This window comes from Lagenorhynchus albirostris, chromosome 2, assembly GCF_949774975.1.
Source record: "Lagenorhynchus albirostris chromosome 2, mLagAlb1.1, whole genome shotgun sequence".
Classification (NCBI taxonomy): Eukaryota; Metazoa; Chordata; class Mammalia; order Artiodactyla; family Delphinidae; genus Lagenorhynchus; species Lagenorhynchus albirostris.
This window is the reverse complement of record NC_083096.1, coordinates 85,688,416-85,704,589: the sequence shown is the minus strand read 5'-3', so window position 1 is coordinate 85,704,589 and position 16,174 is coordinate 85,688,416.

Genomic DNA, 16,174 nt, shown 5'->3' with positions numbered 1-16,174 from the left:
TTTGATATGTATATATTTTTTTCAAAATGGCCTTAAAATTTTGAGTAGTCTATCTTTCCCCACTGATTTGAATAAAATATGTTAATGCATACTAAATTTTACATGGATTTCAGTCTATTTTTTCTACTTTCAGTATCTTCCTTTGATCCAATTTAGGTCCCTTTCTGCATCAGTACCAATATGCTTAAATTACTATAGCTTTATAATAGGATTTATTATCTGGTTATTTGGTACGGCTAGCCACCTGTTATTCATCTTTGTCAGATGATACCTGGCTCTTCTCAAACATTTATTCTTCTAGATAAACTTATCATTTCATGAAATCCTAACCAAATAAGCAAATAAACACAAACTAATTAGTATCTGGGTTTGGAGCTACACTGAAATTACAAATTGATTTTGTGAAGAACTGGTATACTTATAATCTATTTTAGTCTTCCTAGCCAAAAACATTTAAAAATTTTATTCCATTAAAAATATATTTCATTTTAATAAATAACTCTTGAATGCCCAATATGCATTAGATGCTCTACTAGTCATCAGGGAAACAAAAATTAAGACATGGTTGGGAGTTCCCTGGTGACCTAGTGATTAGGATTCCAGGTTTTCACTGCTGTGGCTGGGTTCAATCCCTGGGTCGGGGAACTGAGATCCTGCAAGCCTCGTGGCGTGGCCAAAAAAAAAAAAAAAAAAAAAAAGACATGGCCTCTAGGGGCTCATATCCTGGCTAGGAGGACTGACAAGTAAACAAGTAGTTCTAACATAATGTGTGATAAGTAAATATAAAAGTATGTCTACAACTTAGAGAACAGACACAGAAGAACATAACTGTCACATGGAGAAGGGTATAAGGGAAGGCTGCCAGGAGGCCATGACCCTTACCTGCTCCTTAAAGCATGAACATAAATTCATCAGCAGCAAATTGGGGAAGGTATTCTAAGGAGAGGACAAAGCATATGAAAAGGGACAAAATAATGAAAGGGTATGTCATGATAGGTTTGGAGAATTATGAAAATTTCACTACGGCTTAAGAATTGCATTCAGATAATGAACTGGCAGATGAGCCATAAAATACAACTTGTCTTAAATTTAGAAACTGTAGCAGAACTTAATATGTGCCATGTAGTGTTCTATGCATTCTATACACTTTACGTGTGTTAATTCACGTATTCCTTACAACAGCTCTCTCAGACAGGTTCAATTGTGCGTATTTTTCACATGGGAAACAGACACAAGGAATAAATAAACTTGCCTGAGGTCACATAGCTATAGGTGACAATCAAAATTTACTCCTAGAAGTCTGACTTAACCACTAGGCTTACTATCTGCCTCTCTCTGAAAAGCTTTGTAATGCCATGGTAAAAAGTTTAGCTTTTAATTATAGGTAACAAAGAGCCAATAAAGAATTTTAAAGAAAGTAATGACTTATTAGTTTAACTTTGGGAGGAAGATTACTTTGGTAGCAGCTTTGAGGGTGAGTAGTAGGAACAGATGGTTACAAGGAGAACAGGGAAGAAGCTATTCCTATCATTCAGAGATAAGGAGGACCTGAATTCATGACAAGTGGCAGTGAATATGGAAGAGATCAGGATTAGTATGACATGCCCAAAGTAAATGAATAGGATTGGGTGGTCAGTTGGATATAAGGATTAGAGAGGTATCAAACACCTCCCTTGAAAAATATCTAGGTGGAATTGTCTAAAGACTGCTGGGGAGAGGGAATTCCCTGGTGGTCCAGTGGTTAGGACTCAGCACTTTCACTGCTGGGACCTGCGTTCAATACTTGGTCGGGGAACTAAGATCCCACAAGCTGCGCGGCAGGGCCAAAGAAAAAAAACCTGCTGGAGAGAGAGTCAGGCTAACGATACAGATTATTGAGTCATCCAGATTATTGGTGGTAATTGAAGCTTATGGGACTAGAAACCCCAGGTAAAACAACCGAACAGAGCTTTAAGGAATACCAGCATGTAAGCAATGAGCAGAAGAAGAGAAGTAGCCTCTGAAAATAACAGATAAAGACCTGTAAAACAGGTAGGAAGATAATTAACAAAAAACAGAAAGCAACAAATACCATAAAAGAAGATAATTAACAAAAAACAGAAAGCAACAAATACCATAAAAGAGGTACAAACAAAGTAGTGTGGGAGTTCAGAGGAGGATTACAACTTAATCTTTCTGAGCCTCTGTTAAGTCATCTGTAAAATTAAGCTGGACTAAGTGGTCCCTGAAGTCTCTTTCGTCTCTAAACCTCTGAATCTATTCAGTGTCTATCATACGCCCACTAACACAAGAGATGGTATGAGAAAATGCAAGGCAGAAACCCTGCTCTGGAGGAGCTTTCAATCTGCTGGGGACCCTGGCCTCCTCCCCCTCCCCACCACATACTAAAACAACACTGGAGATGAAGATCATTTATTTATAATTAAGGGGTGAATTTTGTGGTATAGCCTGTGGGATGCAAATTCGGAGACGAGAGTAAGATAATATGTACATAAATGTTTAATGGAAAAAGAGAGTGGAATTGGGCTGGATTTAGGTAGAGAAGAGGAGAAGCATGGAGAGAAATAAAGATGTGAGTCCACTTGCTTGACTGAACTTGAAGATCTCAGTTGGGAATTCATGGGAAGTAGGGTTTTACTAGGTAGCGCCAAACCAGAGAATGGGGTTTAGAATTGACCTGGAGTGAGCAGAGAGCTATTATAGATTCTTGGTCAGGGTTGGGATATATTTAAAGTACAGGACATAGGTAATTTGATCGATCTCAGCTAATTTTACCCCACAAAATGTTTACCGCTATATTATACTTTAACCCACTGCCAATTTCAGTGTTGTGGATGCTGCGGTGTGCTGCCTAAATCACCCTCCTCAGGTCTGAAGCACTCTAGCTTCTGGGAGAGTAGACAGCTGGCAACTCTCAGCTAAGTCCTTCTCTGGAACTTGCCTTGGGCTGAAGACAGCCACCTTGTCCAATGTCATGCTACCTCACCAGGAGCAGCCTACCTTCAACAGTATTTACAAAGGCCCAGCCAAGCCATCCCAGTTCAGAAAAGCTGAAAAGTGTCATCCCAGTTCCAGAGTTCCCAGTAGGGATTGATCCAGGCCTTTCTTGCAACTGTATCACAGTTCAGCTTCCCCTCCGGCCCACTCCTTCTTCTCTCCCTCCTCCACAGGTGTTGATTCCAAGAACACTTCCGTAAGAAACTTTTTGCATGCTAATTTCCGCCTCGGATTTTTTTTCCTGGTGAACCAAATTGCAACACCCAAGACAATAATATTTTCACTCAACTCTTCATCTATTCTACTTAACAACTTAATTGAAGAAAATTTATGAACTCAGATTTTGGTTTGAGCAGTTTTCCTCAATAATGTTGACATTTGTAGTTTAGAACACCAAGATCTACCTTTTATAAAACCTGTAATATCTAAGATCACATAACTTTTTTTTGCAATATACATCACTTCAGTTTGTGAAGAGAGTACAGCTACAAACAGCTAAGCATAAATAATGAATACCAATCAAAAGGAAATACTGAGTTGGTGGTAACTGTGGCTTGGCAGGCTAATGGAGCACATTACTGGGTGTCTTGTATAGTAATATACTTGCAAGTCACAGGTGTTCTGCAGAGGTGGTCCATAGCTGAAGATTTTACAGAGTGCTGTTTCAGGTCACGAAGAATCATGACACCGTCTGATTTTTTTTTTTCAGTTGTCCAAAATATCTTACTTTTATATATTTTGCACTTAGCACTACTTAAAAAAAAAATCACCAACAATTATACTACCAGATGGCTCTCAGCTAAGCACATTACTGTCTTGAAAACACCTTGAACAAAGTTCAGAAATTTAAAACTTGGAATAAAAATGGGTAACAAAATATTACCATCCTAAAATTGGTGGTAAAGTGGTTATCATTGTTACAATGGTTGCCTCAAAGTGTCCACAGCATCAAAGTGCCTGTGAAAAATATCTTGCTAAGACAATGACTGGTCTGGCAGCTTTTTTTTTTTTGGCCACCCCACACAGCTTGTGAGATCTTAGTTCCCCGACCAGGGATTGAACCCTGGGCCCACAGCAGTGAAAGAATAGATTCCTAACCACTGGACCACCAGGGAATTCCAGGTCTGACAGCTTTTGAGGGAAGGAAGTGGTATGGAAAAGGGATGGAGAGATTGGCCATCCATATTGCTGATAGGCTACGGCCACTATTTTGTCCTTATGATGCCTTGTTTTTCAAAATGTCCTTTTCTTAACAAGATTGATAGATATAGTTTAGAAATAAGTAACACTCAGTGCTCACTGAAATTATCAAATGTTTAACCCTGAAGTAAATAGGCTTACATTGCACTCTTTATAATACATACAAATTCAGTAAAGGGAAACATCCATTGAAAATGCTGGGTCTGCAATTGACATATTGCCAAAGAATAAATTATATCCTGTGCTGTAATTATGTATTCAGAAATAATGAATACTAGGAGAAAATAGCAAAGTAGTAATTATGCCAATTACAATTGATTAGTTGGTATTAACATTAAAAAATGTGCTCATTTTATTATACTCTCTTATGTCACATGAAGGCTCTGATATATAAAGATATCTCATTCCTCTTTAAAATCCCTTTTTATAATTGATTAAATTCAGTGAACTCAGAATAATACTGGGAATTTGTATTATTATCCATGATGAAGTTTTATTTAGTTATGCTACAATTTTCATTGTTTTATGTTAGTCTGTTTTCTAATTTTCTAATCTGTTTCTCCTGTGCTATTGGAATACTATCACTGCATTTTTTAAATCACTGCATTTTTATATAGAACAAAATAATGCAAAAGAGCTGTAATAAGTGGAGTGCCTCAATATCCACTGCTGTTTACTTTTTGTTAGAAATTGAGATTAAATGTGGCAAAGTGATTGCTGTTCTATATAAAGTAGAGCTCTGTTTCTCTGCAGATCTACAAAGTATGAATTTGTTTAGCAGGACAAGATGATAATCCAGTGAGTTGGGTGCCCTTCATAGTTTTAACACTGAAAGTGAAGTCTACTTGAAATTAAATTTAACCTCTGAAAAAAACAGAAGGATCCTTCAATATGTGAAACATCAGAGTAAATTAATTATCTTCGTTTTCTCAAGTCATGAAATGGAGAGCAGACAGGTATTACGAATTGCTGCATAGGTAATTTACTTAACTTTTTATGACCTTGTGCCCTCTATGGTCAGACAAGAATACTACAAGAAATAAGCAGTTTCTCTCTTAAAGTAAGAGAGCATAACAGAATGTGAATTGAAGGAAAGACCTTCAAACTTAGTGAAAAGTAAAAGACAAAATAAGGCAAGGAATATTTACGTGTGGCTAGATAGATTTTCTTAGGACCAATTTTAGTGAGTGGTTAAGATTTAATTATAGCGGGACTTCCCTGGTGGCTCAGTGGTTAAGACTCCATGCTCCCAATGCAGGAGGCCAGGGTTCGATCCCTGGTCGGGGAACTAGATCCCACATGCATGCTGCAACTAAGAGCTCACATGCCACAACTAAGGAGCCCACATGCCGCTACTAAGAAGCCTGCCTGCTGCAACTAAGACCCAGTGCAACCAAATAAATAAATAAAGATTTAATTATAGCTATAAGCAAAAGCCTAACATATATGGTCATTAACAGAATTCAATTTAAGAAAGTTATTTCCTAAGCTGTACACACTTCTTTCCTTTGAAAGAATTTGATTGCATAGTATGGAGGATAAAAGAAAGACTGAGGGAGAATGAAGCTGAGGTGTTTTTTTTTCTCTTTTTAATTGAAGTATAGTTGATTCACAATGTTGTGCTAATCTCTGCTATACAGTGACTCAGTTATACACATACAGACATTCTTTTTTCATATTCTTTTCCATTATGGTTTATCACAGGATATTGAATATAGTTCCCTGTGCTATACTTTAGGACCTTGTTTATCCATTCTAAATGTAATAGTTTGCATCTACCAACCCAAACTCCCAGTCCATCCCTCTCCCTCCCCCCTCCCCCCTGGCAACTACAAGTCTGTTCTCTATGTCTATGAGAGTGTTTCTGTTTTGTAGATAGGTTCATTTGTGCCATATTTTAGATTCCACATATAAGTGATATCACATGCTATTTGTCTTTCTCTTTCTGACTTACTTCACTTAGTATGATAATCTCTAGTTGCATCCATGTTGCTGCAAATGGCATTATTTCGTTCTTTTTTATGGCTGAGTAGTATTCCATTGTATATATGTACTGCATCTTCTTTATCCACTCATCTGTTGATGGACATTCAGGTTGTTTCCATGTTTTGGCTATTGTTGAGTAGTGCTGCTATTAACATAGGGGCGCATGTATCTTTTTGAATTATAGTTTTGTCCAGGTATATTCCAGGAGTGGGATTGCTGGATCATATGGTAAACCTATTTTTAGTTTTCTGACGAACCACCATACTGTTTTCCATAGTGACTGTACCAACTTACACTCCCACCAACAGTGTAGGAGGGTTTCCTTTTCTTCACACCCTCTCCAGCATTTGTTATTTGTAGACTTTTTAATGATGGCCATTCTGCCTGGTGTGAGGTGGTACTTCATTGTAGTTTTGATTTTCATTTCTCTAATAATTAGTGATGTTGAGCAGCTTTTCATGTGCCTACTGGCCATCTGTAGGTCTTCTTTGGAGAAATGTCTATTAAGGTCTTCTGCCTATTTTTCGATTGGGTTGTTTGTTTTTTTGTTGTTGAGTTGTATGAGCTGTTTGTATATTCTGGAGATTAAGCCCTTGTCTATAGCATCATTTGCAAATGTTTTCTCCCATTCTGTAGGTTGTCTTTTCGTGTTTCTTTTTCTCCTTTTTTTTTTTTATGGTTTCCTTTGCTGTGCAAAAGCCTATAAGTTTGATTAGGTCCCATTTTTTTTTTCTTTTCCTATTGCCTTGGGAGACTGACCTAAGAAAACACTAGGGGACTTTCCTGGTGGTCCAGTGGCTAAGACTCCCAATGCAGGGGGCCTGGGTTCGATCCCTGGTCAGGGAAGTAGATCCCACATGCCGCAACTAAGAGTTTGCATGCCGCAACCAAGAGTTCTCATGCTGCAACTAAAGATCCCACACACCACAATGAAGATCCCACACATGTCAGCGAAGATCCCGCATGCTGCAATTAAGACCCAGCACAGCCAAATAAATAAATAAATATTTAAAAAAAATAAGGTCATGTTACAACATACTACATACATTAAAAAAAAAGAAAACATTGGTATGATTATGTCAGAGAATGTTTTGCCTATGCCCTCTTCTAGGAGTTTTATGGTGTCATGTCCTATGTTTAAGTCTTTAAGCCATTTTGAGTTTATTTTTGTGCATGGTGTGAGGGTGTGTTCTAACTTCATTGATTTACATGCAGCTGCCCAACTTTCCCAGCACCACTTGCTGAAGAGACTGTCTTTTCTCCATTTTATATTATTGCCTCCTTTGTCTAAGATTAATTGACTGTAGGTGTGTGGGTTTATTTCTGGGCTCTCCATTCTGTTCCATTGATCCATATGCCTGGTTTTGTACCAATACCACACTGTTTTGATTACTGTAGCTTTGCAGTATTGTCTGAAGTCTGGGAAAGTTATGCCTCCTTTCCCCACCCCCCTCGGGATTGCTCTGGCAATTCTGGGTCTTTTATGGTTCCATGTAAATTTTTGGATTATTTGTTCTAGTTCTGTGAAAAATGTCATGGGTAGTTAGATAGGGATCACATTAACTTTGTGAAGCTGAGCTTTTTACTGTCCTGCATTATGTAACCTTAAACTCCATACCCAAATTACTAGACCAAAAATTTTTAAGATCTAGAGAGAGAAAATTTTATATGAGGGTATTAACACCCCTCCTTCTCCTGTATTTCTTTTCACTTACTGAGATATAATGGGACATTTGGAGTACCATCCATTTTATTTCTAGGTTCTGCAGAGTGAGATTATATATTCACATGAACAAAATTTGGTTGTAACAAAATGCTGATGCCGATTTTAATGGCATTTTTATCTGTAGCAAACTGTATATAAATTAATATTACTAGCATACTTCTTTCTTTTCTCTTCAATTGGTTTGACATTCTCTTGAAATTAATTTTCTAAATGATGGTGCAAAATCAGCTTTGGGAAAACCAAAGTATAACTGAAGGTAACTCAGAACATTGCAGTTGATGATAGTGGTTTTTACTGTACAGTAAAATCCCATTTTAATGAATATGTATTGCCATGTTGTATCCAAATCTAATTAAAATGGAAATTTCCTGCTACTGTGCACAGACTATTTAACCATTTAAGTAAAATAAGTACTGAGCATATTGTTCACATCATATCAGCACAGAATTCTCCTTTTTCCTCATTTGTATACCACCCTTTCTTCTAATGTAGCTTAACAGTAATTTATGCTATGAAGTTAGATAAGTCATCACTGTCCAGGTGTAAGATTCTTGGTTGGTAAAATGTGGAAATTAAGAGCATGACTTGCACCAACTAGGACCTATTGTATAACACAGGGAACTATATTCAACATTTTGTAATAACTTATATGGGAAAAGAATCTGAAAAAGAATATATATATATATATATATCACTGTGCTGTACACCTGAAACTAACATGAGATTGCAAGTCAACTATACTTAAAAAAAAAAAAAGGGCATGACTTGCAAGTTGCAGACATCACTTCAGTTCCTATCTCATTGAACACAACCTAGTCACGTGGCATATGCACATGATTGGATGGGAAACTGGGAAATTAGTTTTTAGTTGAGCAACCATGTGCCCAGCTAAAACTTCTATTATAGGAGGGGATAACATACCAGAAGGACAAGTTGTAGTCTCAGCTACAGTAAGTCACTGAGAGAGTAAGCTGAGTTTACCCTCTTCCCTCTCAAAAGACATACGAATCCAATCAAGTCAGATAGATATTATAGGGGAATCTTGAATTTGTATAATATATTTAAAAGACAGTTATTTAAAACTTCAGATACTGACCTACTGTTAATAACAAATTTCTTATCTGTCATCTCTCAACAAATCACTACAGCAAGGTTACGAGCTGTTGACTTTTATGGCTATTTCCCAGCCCAAAGTATACAATAGACCAGTAAAAACATCGCAAATTTTCCACTGCTGGGAGTTCCCTGGTAGCCTAGTGGTTAGGACTCAGCACTTTCACTGCAGAGGCCCAGGTTCAATCCCTGGTGGGGGAAACATCCAGCAGGCCGCTTGGTACAGCCAAAAAAAAAAAAAATTTCTCCACTACTAAACTTATATAATCAATACATCTATTACATTTTTCTTGATGAAGAAAAACATCGGTACTTCCCTAGTGGTTCAGTGGTAAAGAATCCACCTTCCAATGCAGGGGACGCAGGTTCGATCCCTGATTGGGGAACTAAGATCCCACATGCGGTGGGTCAACTAAGCTGGTGGGTCAACTAAGCCCCTGCACCACAACTACTGAGCTCACGCACCTCAGCAAAAGAGCCCACAAACTACAGAGCCCACGTGCTCCGGAACCTGCACGCCACAACGAGAGAAAACCCACACACCACAACCAGAGAGAAGCCCGCGCACCACAACGAAAGATCCTGCATGCCTCAATGAAGACCCCACGTGCTGCAACTAAGACCCAACACAGCCAAAAAAAAAAAAAAAAAGAAAAGAAAGAAAAGAAAAAATGAAAAAAGAAAAGAAAAACAACATGGGGAGTAGGTGGGTGAAAACTTTATCATAGTGGGCAGCTAAGTTAAAGGGGTTATCTTTTTTTTTTTTTAAAAGAAGATGTTGGGATAGGAGTTTATTAATTAATTAATTTATTTTTGCTGTGTTGGGTCTTCGTTTCTGTGCCAGGGCTTTCTCTAGTTGTGGCAAGCAGGGGCCACTCTTCATTGCAGTGCACTGGCCTCTCACTATCGCGGCCTCTCTTGTTGCGGAGCACAGGCTCCAGACGCGCAGGCTCAGTAGTTGTGGCTCACGGGCCTAGTTGCTCCGCGGCATGTGGGATTCTCCCAGACCAGGGCTTGAACCCGTGTCCCCTGCATTAGCAGGCAGATACTCAACCACTGCGCCACCAGGGAAGCCCAAGGGGTTATCTTTTAAGCTAGGGAAGATTCAAAGTATAACAGATTATTTTTGTTTACTCAACTTCTTTCTCTCCTGACGGTGGAAGCACCATCCCCATCTTACTTTGAGGAATTATCACTCCAATCCAAACAACTGCCAACTATAGCACCCTACCACAAGACCACACGTATATGACCACAGCCTGGCCAATTGTACTACCCCAAATCCCTGGCCATACCTCTGAGTCCAAGGATTGAACATGGAATCCAAACGTGGTCAATTGGAACTCTTCTCTAGAATTATATATACTGATACACTTGCTTTCCTCTGAGATTGCTGAAGGGGGATGGTGTAAGTCTGTAGCTGCCTTGTACAGAGGAAGCCTATCTGTAGGAGGAGAGAATAAGGCCAGAAAAGGAGAGAGGAAAAAGATGAAAAACAATTAGGATGACATAGAATCCCTGCATTTAGCTGACCCTGAAGTCAGCTCCACCTCTGTCCTCACCAGTTAAATGAGCCAATAAAGACCCTTTTACTGCTTAAGATAGTTTTAGTTAGCTTTCTGTCACTTGCAAATAGAGTTCCAATATACAGAAGTACATTCTAAGGATGGAGGAAACAAAGAGGATATAATGTAATAAATGTTAGTCCTTAGGGTAGAAAATAGGGTAAAATATATACATCCATTCATAAATGTTTACAAGGTATCCCATTAGTTTATCTTATTCATTTTTGATTTTATGTATTGCAATTAAATGAAATTTGGGGTTTCTATCTGTGACCATGTGCTCTTCTGGCATTAAATTAAAATAGCACCTTCTAATACATAGAGTGGCTATCTTTGAGTGGTGGGTTTATGAATAATTTTCATTTTCTTCTTTTTTGCCTGCATTTTCTGAATTGCCTATGATAACCATTTTTTTTACCATTTTAATCAGTTATTTTTATTATTTATTAATTTCCTATTGCTGCTGTAGCAAATTACTGCAAACAGTAGCTTAAAGCAAAACAAATTTATTATTTTATCATTCTGGAGGTTAGAAGTCTAAAACTGATCTATAAGGCTGTGTTTCTCTGGGAGAACATTCTAGGGGCAGTTTGTTTCCTTTTCTTTTCCAGTTTCAAGAAGCTCCGTACATTCCTTAGCTCATAGTCCCTTTCCTTCATCTTCAAATCCAGCAGTTTAGCATCCTCTCTCCTCTCTGATCTCCTACTTCCCTACGGACGCTTGTGATTACACTGGGCCACCCAGATAATCCAGGATAATCTCCCCATTTCAAGAACCTTAACTTAATCCATTTGCAAAATTACTTTTGCCAAGGAAAGTAACACACTTATAGGTGCCAGGGATTAGGACATCTTTGGGGGCCATTATTCAGCCTACCACAGTTAGCTACATGTGAAAGGTAATTAACATAAAAACTGAAAGGTAATTAACGTGAAAGGTAATTAACATAAAAACTGAGAAGCATAACCTAGCTATGTAAACATAAGGTATCGTAGTCCATTTGGGCTGCTATAACAGAAATACCATAGACTGTGTGGATTAAACAACAAACAATGATTTCTCACAGTTCTGAAGGCAGGAAATCCGAGATTAAGGTATTAGCAGATTTGGTGTCTTGTGACAGCCTACTTCCTGGTTCATAGACAGCAATCTTCTCACTGTGTCCTCATATGGCAGAAGGTGGGAGGGAGCTCTTTGGGGTCACTTTTATAAGGTTACTAATACCATTCCTGAGGGCTCCATCCTCATGACCTAATCACACCTCAAAGGCCCCATCCTCAAATACCACCACACTGGAGATTAGCTTTCAACATATGAATTTGGCGGAAGGCACAAATATTCGGTCTAGAGCAGAAGGCAATATTTCAGTGGGTTGGATAAAGACCCCTGGGAGAAAATAAGCTGAACAATCTCTGGGTCATGGTCTGGCTTTAGCTTCCCCAACAGCTACAAGAGCCTCTTCTGGGGAAGTTAGGCAACAAGGCTATAAGTGAATCCTGGGAGACGAAAGACTCATCAGCATTTTTGGGCTTTCTGGCAAAGCTGGAATATAGGCTAGGGGCTGCACCTTTGGCAGAATACGTTCAGGAGATGAACTCCTATGAATTTTCTACTTCTAAGCCCTCCAGAAGTAGGATATAGCAGAACACTTCCAGCAGGTCAAGGAGGGGAGAACAGGAACTTGAACAGGACAGAGAGCAAGCCAAGTGTAGGTTAGAAATGTGGGCCAGCTCACCTGGGCATCCTGCTCCTCAGGGTATAAGGATGGCGCCATTGTAGTGGGCACCCTTGTGATGAGAGCTCTCAAAATGTTAGTCTCTTGAGTCATACTATTCCAACCTGAAATGGCTGCCCTCTATTGAGTGTACAGATATAATCCTGGGATCCTCTTTCACCAACCTCTTTGGAAGAGTCCCTTTACCTTTTCCCTGTGTTGGGTCAGAAGAGCACATCCTCCAGTAGCTCCTTAAGATGCTCAGGAAGTAAATGTTTTCAAGATCTCACTTGACTAAAAATGTCTTTATTGTATCTCCACACTTAACTGTTAACTTGGCTATACAGTGTCCCAGGTTGGAAATTTTTCGTAATTCTGAAGGCACTGCTCCATCGGCTTTTTTTTTTAAAATTTATTTTGGGCTGTGTTGGGTCTTCATTGCTGCATGCGGGCTTTCTCTAGTTGCAGTGAGCAGGGGCTACTCTTTGTTGCTGTGCATGGGCTTCTCATTGCAGTGGCTTCTCTTGTTGCGGAGCATGGGCTGTAGGGTGTGTGGGCTCAGTAGTTGTGGCTTGCGGGCTGTAGAGCGCAGGCTCAGTAGTTGTGGTGCATGGGCTCAGTTGCTCCGCGGCATGTGGGATCTTCTCAGACCAGGGCTCGAACCTGTGTCCCCTGCATTGACAGGCTGATTCTTAACCACTGCGCCACCAGGGAAGTCCCTCCATTGTCTTATTTCTAGCTTCCAGAGTTGATGTTGAGGAGCCTGAAGATATTTTGATAGATTTTTTCTATGTAGCAGGTCTCCTTTCCCCCAGATCTTGCAGAATGGGCTTTGTTGTTGTTATATCATTAATCATAAACTTAACTCTGCAATCCAGCTAGACTTGTGATAAGGAAAACATGGAACCCAAAGAATTGCAGTAAGAGCACAAAGGTTATAGGAGGTTGTGAGTAGATGGGGGTGGAGGGGTGCTCTCCTGAGCTACGGAAGAAATCGGCTGGTAGTTAAGATCAAACACGAGTCAAAAATTTTGCAGGATCTTAGTTCCCCGACCAGGGACTGAACCTGTGCCCTTGCAGTGAAAGCATGGAGCCCTAACCATTGGACTACCATGGAATTCCCTCAAACTTTTTAGTTGTCCACAGTCAGCAATAGTGATCTTCCTGCCGGTATTGCCATTATTCATGGACCCAAAACACTCCATGGCTTCCACAACATTCATATCCTCTTTTCACCTCGCCAAAGACCACATGTTTTCCATCCAACCATTCAGTCTTGGCAGTGCAGATGAAAACTGGAAACGATGGGCTTCTTATTGAAAAAGGATGCAGTTCAGCTGAGGTTGAATCTGGGGAGAAGGGACAGAGGAGGAATGGAAATTGATTTGACAGAACAGTCATGTCTACCCGGGGAGGGATCTTTCTTGCATACATCAAGTTCAACCTGATGCAAATTACACTCTATTAAAATTGCATACACACATATAAAGCGTTACACAGAATGTGAAGCAGTTCACAGAACCCTTGAAGCCATTCATAGATCTTTAGCTACTTAAAAATACTTAGTATATACAATGAGATATCATCTCACACCAGTCAGAATGGCCATCATCAAAAAATCTAGAAACAATAAATGCTGGAGAGGGTGTGGAGAAAAGGGAACCCTCTTACACTGTTGGTGGGAATGTAAATTGATACAGCCACTGTGGAGAACAGTATGGAGGTTCCTTAAAAAGCTACAAATAGAACTACCATATGACCCAGCAATCCCACTACTGGGCATATACCCTGAGAAAACCATAATTCAAAAAGAGTCATGTACCAAAATGTTCATTGCAGCTCTATTTACAATAGCCCAGAGATGGAAACAACCTAAGTGTCCATCATCGGATGAATGGATAAAGAAGATGTGGCACATATATACAATGGAATATTACTCAGCCATAAAAAGAGACGAAATTGAGCTATTTGTAATGAGGTGGATAGACCTAGAGTCTGTCATACAGAGTGAAGTAAGTCAGAAAGAGAGAGACAAATACCGTATGCTAACACATATATATGGAATTTAAAAAAAAAATGTCATGAAAAACCTAGGGGTGAAACAGGAATAAAGACACAGACTTACTAGAGAATGGACTTGAGGCTATGGGGAGGGGGAAGGGTAAACGGTGACAAAGCGATAAAGAGGCATGGACATATATACACTACCAAAAGTAAGGTAGTTAGCTAGTGGGAAGCAGCCGCATAGCACAGGGAGATCAGCTCGGTGCTTTGTGACCGCCTGGAGGGGTGGGATAGGGAGGGTGGGAGGGAGGGAGACGCAAGCGGGAAGAGATATGGGAATATATGTATATATATAACTGATTCATTTTGTTGTGAAGCTGAAACTAACATACCATTGTAAAGCAATTATACTCCAATAAAGATGTTAAAAAAAAAATACTTAGTATATAACCTTTCAGGTATTTGCCCATATGAGAGAAAGTCACTTTTGTATATAAATTCCTAAATAAATTTAGAAAAGTTAGAAAAATGGGGAGGGTGGGAGAAGGATGTTGTTTACAGAAAGCTAGAACATAGAAAAATCCTAAATCACACTAGTGTTTTTCCCCTTGAGTGTGGCTAACTTTGCAAAGTGTATTATCACCTCATCTTAAATTTTAAAAAATCTGTTAAGAGGAAATTAAAATGTAATTCCTTTTCCCCCCAACTCGTCATAAAGAAATATGTAGCAAGCATTATCCTCAACAGTTTTAACATGCCACTGAACTTTCCCCAGGGTTTAGGTTTAGACCATTGTGATGCACTTTGTTTTGTTTGGCCATGCTGTGTGCTGTGTGCTGCACAACTTATGGGGATCTTAGTTGCCCGACCAGGGGTCGAACCTGGGCCCCCTGCAGTGGAAGTGTGGAGCCCCTCACTGTGATGTGTTTTGGATACCGATTCTAAACCTTTAAAGATTTTTAAACTTCTTCACTATACCTTTTTTGACGTTTCATAAGTACTTCAGACGTTTCTCTAATTTATTGTCCTCCATAATTAAGCAGTCAACAGCTCAAGACCAATGAGCTTCTGACTGAGGCTAAAGATTTGCCAGTTCCAGCATATCTCATATATCCATCATTTTTATTTTAAAAAGAGCAACATATGAAAATATTCAATAAATTATATAAATACTGCTATTCAAAAGATGAGTAAAACTGAACTGATAGATGGTATGAACTTATAATAATATGAAATATTTGATAGCTCACATATGAAACTCCATACTTACTGTATAGAGGAGGTATGAGTGCAATACACAGAAATTTTAAGATGATTTTTTAAAAAACCGTAAATGAGGTTACATTATACAAATTATTCTGTAACCTGTTTTTCCTATACATGTACCTTCAAAACCACTGACCCATAATATTGTCAATTATACCTCAAAAAAAAAAAAAGGCACTGACCATTACCAACATAATAGGTTTAAAAAGTTCTAGGTTTAATTTGTATTCTTAATGTTAAACATCTTTTTTTTCTGGTGAGAGTTCACCTCTCAGTGATTTGTAAAAGGTCTCTCTGTACAGTAAGACTATGACTTATTTGATATATTACAAATATTTTTTTCTGATTGGGCAGGAATCTTTTTACTTTTTCATTCTTTACGAGTAGAAGGGTAAGAGCATAATCACGGTGCTAGACTACTGGGTTCAAAATTTGGATGATGCTTTCTAGCTAATAAAACTTCGGCAAATTAATCAGCACCTGTTACAGTTTGTGTATGGGAACAACAGTATGTAATTCCATAGGTTTTTGTGAGGATCCAATTATTTTTCTATTCATGTAAGTTTAGTTCATCTACCTAAAGTGCTTGGAACAGTGCTCAGC